The 6,843-nt window shown below is 38.7% G+C and overlaps 1 long non-coding RNA gene across 1 annotated transcript; it reads left to right on the top strand.

Moving 5' to 3' along the window:
* The first annotated feature begins 260 nt into the window (after positions 1-260).
* On the top strand, positions 261-2,375 carry LOC143728719 (uncharacterized). The gene is made up of 3 exons (XR_013199879.1): positions 261-450; positions 610-727; positions 2,096-2,375. It is a non-coding gene; the product is annotated as an uncharacterized LOC143728719 (long non-coding RNA).
* Positions 2,376-6,843: the final 4,468 nt, after the last annotated feature.

Genomic DNA, 6,843 nt, shown 5'->3' with positions numbered 1-6,843 from the left:
TGTAATTCAGTATTCTTTTTCTGTCTTGCAGTTACTTCAGATCAAATACTCCTTTATCTCCATCTCCCACAAAAACCTTTAATCCAACAGCTCTTTTAAGAGGCCATCTCTCGCAAAAACTCACTTTCTGTCTGTGTCTGTGTCTGTCTCTCTCTCTCTCTCTCTCTCTCTCTTCTCTCTCTCTCTCTCTCTCTCTCTCTCTCTCTCTCTCTCTCTCTCTCTCTCTCTCTCTCTCTCTCTCTCTCTCTCTCTCTCTCTTTTTTTAACTGTAATAAATTTACACATATTTTTGCTTTCTTTCTTTCTCTTCTTCATCATGGAATATTTTTAAAAATCAAAATTTGATCAATTCTGTCAGAAAGCTGCTATTAACAGGGAACTTGAACTGAAAGCTCCCTGTGCTGATCTTAAAGAAGCTGTCAGGGAGGCTGAACAAGTCCTTCAAATTAGGTAATGTTGAACACATTTAGTTATAGCTGATTTGCTTTAATGAATGTATCCTATTTTATGTTTTATTAACTTTCCTTAAAGTCCTTCCTCTCAAATAATTTGGTCACGGATCATTTTTAACACACTGTCTCAACATGTATATATTTCTCTTTGTTTCAGCTGAAAAGGAAGTGCTGTCAAGGGCTTGTTAAACCTGTCTTCGTGGAGAGGGATGAATTCGACCATCTTGTGGGTTTATGGAGAAGGAAAAAAGCTGCAAAGGCAAATGTTTCCAATGGTATGTCTGTGTTGGTCTTTACCCTTGATTGAACATTACTGCAGTTACATTTTGCACAGCATTTGATGTTTCTTAAACTTTATTTTACATACTACACTACCACATCAATAAGAACCCACAATAAAGCGTCATGTCGAAGTACTTATAGTTCATACCAACCAAGTCAGCAAATTCATATGATATTGTACAAGTGCACTACAAAATTCTATGATTTTTGCTCCAGCTGCTGTCATTGGCCATTGCCTCAACTCTCTTGCAGATTGTGCCCATTGTAAGTAGTCGGACCGTTTATATCAGAAAGTTCATATCAAGTCCATTGTATTCTTTATAAACCTTTACATATTGGCGCCATCTCTTCTCGTACCAACAGTAGGCTACAAGATATCTTTCCACATGTTGATTTGTATTGACCACATCTGTTTAAGAGTCTGGAAATGCTAGTTTAACAAGTTACGTGACGCATTAGATCTTCAATTGACTTGTCCTAATCAATCACTTAAACGATTAGTTCACCCAAAAATGAAAATTCTATCAGTAATTACTCACCCTCACCCTCATGTTGTTCCAACCCCGTAAGAATTTCATTCATCTTCAGAACACAAATTAAGATATTTGTGATTAAATCTGGGAGCTGTCTCACTCCTCCATAGAAGCTAAGGGATCAAAACTTGCTGGCCTAGAAAGTTAGAAAAGACAATGTTTAAAATAGTCCAAGTGACTACAGTGGCTCAACCTTGAGTTTATCCAGCGACAAAAATACTTTTTGTGCCCAAAAATAATGACTTATTCAACTCTTCATTTTCTTCTCTGTGGGCCTCTGAGTGAGTTCCCGTAGTGTGACAGCGCAGCGCTTCTGTGTTGTACGTCTGAACGTAGGCTCGCTATTGGCCGACGCAGGTCATGTGTATGATGCGTGTGACGTACAACACAGAAGCGCTGCGCTGTTACAGTACTTGGCTCCCTCAGAGGCCCACACAGAAGAAAATGAAGAGTTTAAATAAAGTCGTTATTTTTGCTTGTTTTTGCACACAAAAAGTATTCTCGTGGCTTGATAAACTTATGGTTGATTGACGAAAGTCTTACGGGGTTGGAACTTGGAACAACATGAGAGTGAGTAATTTACTGACAGAATTGTCATTTTTGGGTGAACTAACAGCAAGAACAATACCTATAATGATAACTATTTTAACATCCACAACAAATGGACGATAAAGTTCTGTTTATTATCAAAAGTGCGTGCTGTGGTAATGTTGTCTGCCATTTTAAGTGCTTAAGCTTTTTGAAGTTGGATAGATCCTGATTGGCTGTCAATGTTTTTTATAGTTCATCATGTGATTTAATAAAATTCTCTTTTGTCCTTTCTTGCAGGATTTGTCACAAATTACTTAGTCCTGCCCCATCAGCTCTCTACAATATCAAACTCCATCAGCTCTCAACAATATCAAACTCCATCAGCTCTCTACAATATCAAACCCAATGGCTCTTTTAAGACCCAACCCATCCAAAAGCTTCCACATCGCTCTCTTGCTTGTGTGGCACATCTGCTCTCAGCCCTTCTTCACTCTTATTGCTAATTTCCACTCTGACCATGTCTACTAGTAATAATTTATTTTCTACAGTGAACACTCAGATTCTACTTGACCACTCTGGTCACCATCCCTCCCACTGTATTCTACTTGCCAACACAGAGAAAGGGGGTTGGGGGATGGTAATGTATAAATAACCTATTTTCTTTCAAAAAAAACAAACAAACAAATATATATATATATATATATATATATATATATATATATATATAACATAACAATATATATATATATTTATTACATGGTTTGGTTGAATTCTAATGTAGAATGCGGTATGTTATTTCTTGATAACAGATCACTCCTAAGTTAACACACCGTTGCCATTAAAAACAGAGCATTGCCAGCATTATAAAGTTATTTTTCATTGTTACATTCAAAAATTGAAATTTGCCTGTGTTGGGAAAGGTATCATGCAAAAAGTCCACACATTTACTGTTTTGTTTATGTTTGTTTATTTATTTAGCACTTTATTAAGTACAGAACAATGCAAGGAGGGAACGAAGCCACTCTATGGCAGCAGAAACTGTTTCTTCATCACCATCGTCCTGTGAAGATGAGCATTTGGTTGAGCACATTTTATAATACTATTTGTCATAATTTCTGGTGTATTGAGTAGGCTACTTACAACTGTATGGGGTTCTGTTGGGACAGGAGGCTCCAAAAGACAGATATAACCATCAGAATCTGCTGGGAGCAACAAAAAACCCAACCCAAAGTAAAATATTTGGAAATATCAAAAACAACCTATATAAAAAATAACATACATGTAGCACTTCATGTCATTTTTATGAAGGCACTTGAATCTCCGGGAGTGACTGGCTCTGATGAAGTCCCTCCAGGAATTCCCTCAGCCATTGGCCTTCCAGCATTCAGGCTCAGTGCCATCTCCTCCGCATCTCCATCTCCATCTCCTCTGCATCTCCATCTCCATCTCCTCTGCATCTCCATCTCCATCTCCAATCTCCTCTGCATCTCCAGCTTCAGCTCATCTGCATCTCCAGCTCCAGCTCCTCTGCATATCCGTCTCCTCTGCATCTCCATCTCCATCTCCTCCGCATCTCCATCTCCTCCGCATCTCCATCTCCTCTGCATCTCCATCTCCATCTCCTCTGCATCTCCATCTCCAATCTCCTCTGCATCTCCATCTCCAATCTCCTCTGCATCTCCATCTCCAATCTCCTCTGCATCTCCAGCTGCAGCTCCTCTGCATCTCCATCTCCTCTGCATCTCCATCTCCTCTGCATCTCCATCTCCTCTGCATCTCCATCTCCTCTGCATCTCCATCTCCTCTGCATCTCCATCTCCTCTGCATCTCCATCTCCTCTGCATCTCCATCTCCTCTGCATCTCCATCTCCTCCGCATCTCCATCTCCTCTGCATCTCCATCTCCTCTGCATCTCCATCTCCTCCGCATCTCCATCTCCTCTGCATCTCTATCTCCTCTGCATCTCCATCTTCATCTCCTCTGCATCTCCATCTCCTCTGCATCTCCATCTCCATCTCCTCTGCATCTCCATCTCCTCTGCATCTCCATCTCCAATCTCCTCTGCATCTCCAGCTGCAGCTCCTCTGCATCTCTAGCTGCAGCTCCTCTATATCTCCTCTGCATCTCCATCTTTGCGAGCCTCTTCCTTCTTTCTGTTGGCTGAGTAGAAATCAAATGAGAATGAACATTTCATTGTGCTAATTAGACCTACGTCAAAAATGCTGCTGCACTGCAAGACACTGGATGCTATTTAGTTATTTAATATGTCAAATGTTTGTAAAGTCAGGTAGCCTACATCCATGATATGCTCAAGCCTTACCTGACTGAATTATGTTTTTATATTTCATTTTCAGCTGCTGCCATGTTCTTTTAATGCCTGCAGGATTGCACCTACTTGAAAATTAAAAGTAGGTTGAATAACATACTGTTCTTCCGGTTTCACCTCTGATATTATAACAGTTGGGTAAGTTACTCTAAAATAGTTATTAATTACTAACTACAAATGACATCTTCAACAGTGTAATTAGATTAATGTAATAATTACTATCTCTAGAAAGTATTGGTCTACTTATTACTAATTACTTTATAAATCCCATATCAACCTCAACCACTTGAACAATACAAAAAGAGACAAACTACACTTTTAATGTTTTCAAGTTAACAATATACAATTGCATGAATTATTCTTGAACTGACCAAAGTGTTTAGAGAGAGAAGGTTACATTAAAAATATACCTTTTAAAAATGTTATGTTAAATCCACTATTGTTTTATACAGAATTGTTCCATAGTCTATGCAGCATTTAATGCAATGACATCATATTTTACTTTATATTACAAAAGAATTAAGAGTAATTCCTTTAATTAAAGTACAGTTTTTAGATTACTTGGTGATTTCACCCAACACTGTATAACAGTAATTAAAATGTAAACTTGCGCATTGACTCAAGCAACTATTTTCTCCCAAACTAACTCTCTCGATCTCCGCTGCTGCCCTGTTGCTTAAAAAAAAAGAAAAATAGCGTACTGCTGGTGAGAAATATGCAGACCTCTTTTTGTCTGGCGCTGTTACCATGGTGACTCATAATATATGTGCTCCATTGATAATGGCTTTTTATAGTTGTGGTGCACGCGCTTAACTCGGAGTCAGTCAACTTAGAGTTGATTGAACTTACTCATTTCAGCTGTTCTGAAACTGAACTCAGAGTTTCCCATCTCCGGGTAAGTCAACTAAGAGTTCAAGTTTTTACTCAGAGTTGGTTGAACCTCCTTATTGAAACAGGCCCCAGGACAGACCGAACAGAAGCAAACTAAATACAGATACAAATCAAACATAACAAGGTGATCACAGGTGACACGGATGAATGAAGACGAAGAACAGGTGGGTAATTGAGGGAGTGAGTTCAGGTGTGGAGACAAGGAGGATTCTGGGAAGTGTAGTGCAGACGAAGACTGACTGGTGCAGACGACACAGTGACAATAAATGTATGAGGTGGCAAGGTTGGCATTTTACATCACACGGGGCAGAAGGCTCACCAGCATGGGGCAAAATGAACACGTTGTTATACAAATACTTTAGCTAAAATAATATAGTTTTTTAAGGTTAATACGTTTTTCAAAACAACCACTTTAGCAAAGTTTGTACTATTTGTAATAGCTCGAACAAAACTGAAATTCAATGAGACTTTTGTCTCGAAATGTATTCATTCATGTGAGTGATTATCATTTGCTATTTAAATCTACATTTAAAAAAAAAAAATATAAAATATTAGATTACCAAAGATCCGCCAAATTTCCACGTACATCTTGAAGAGCGGATGTTTTGGAAAGTTTTTGTGCCATCTAGTGATTTGGATGAAAATAAAATCAAAGGTGTGTTTTACCCCATTGCGCCTTTAGCCCCGTTGTACCCTATATTGTTTTTCAACATTCTAGTAATTCAAATTTCAATGTGTCATATAATGAATGTTATACTTTAGTTGCTCTTGCACACAGAAGACTCATGGGACTGTCTGACTGACTGCTGTGCTTTGGGACAAACATGCTATTGTTCTTTTCTGACAGCACCGTTTATAGAGCCGAAGTTGTTCTGAATATAATAGCCAAGGATTTGTCAAAGGAAGAGATAGCTGTGTTAAGAGATGTGTCCTACTTTCAATGTCATATTGTGAGCCAAATTTAACTTCTGTTTGAATCACTAATGTAATGCTATGGAAATAGTGCATAGCATTCAATCCCCTGTAGCTTCTGAATGACTTTACAGGTTTATTTGTAATGTCACCACATTTGATTAATGTCTGCCCTTTTGTCAGCATGTGGGAGAAATCATTTTCTCCAGATTCCGCCCAAACCGGCACAAAAGTGCACAGCTGTGCTCAGCTAACTGTATTTGGTTACAGATGTTACAATTTATTTGACTGGGGAGGAATCTAATGACATTTATCAGCAGTGTGTGGTAATATACACCCCACCGACATCATACCTGAGAACTGGGATGGAAAGATACAGTATACATGTTCCCAGTATTTTCAGTCCTATTCAGTCCCTGTCAGTAATGAGAAGTGTGTTTTTGTGGATGTCAGGGTTGGTGGGAGTGGCGTAGCAGGTCAGCCCTGGGCCCATATGCAAAGACATTTTAAACGGGTCCCAACAAGTGCAATGAAGAGGCCGTTATGCAGCTGAGGAAAATACCATACCAAACACATTGCTTTGCAAAGGAAATTTTAATCTTATTGTTTTCACCCAGGTAACCTGATAAATGCATACTCTCTGTAAAATGCTAGGCCACCCAGATCAAGCATAAGAGTAGTATTGGTAATAGTCAAAATTGTCTATCGAGCAAGTTACCTAATACATTTAATAGACCGATGAGAGCTGCATAGAATGCAACCTTGAGTGGCATACCTCTACCCAAAAACTTTTTACAACCAGAACAGAACTAACATAAGCAAGTTAGTTATTTTTTCTATGGAATGTTAAATCTTCTGCCCGCATTATGTTACAAGATGAAGGCTAACTGAAGACTGAATACAAATATAAACATGG

This window comes from Siphateles boraxobius, unplaced genomic scaffold, assembly GCF_051911475.1.
Source record: "Siphateles boraxobius isolate OS27281-9 unplaced genomic scaffold, OSU_SipBor_1 8, whole genome shotgun sequence".
In the NCBI taxonomy this organism is placed as follows: domain Eukaryota; kingdom Metazoa; phylum Chordata; class Actinopteri; order Cypriniformes; family Leuciscidae; genus Siphateles; species Siphateles boraxobius.
Note: the sequence above shows the minus strand (reverse complement) of the source record. Positions and strands in the feature narration are given on the sequence as shown.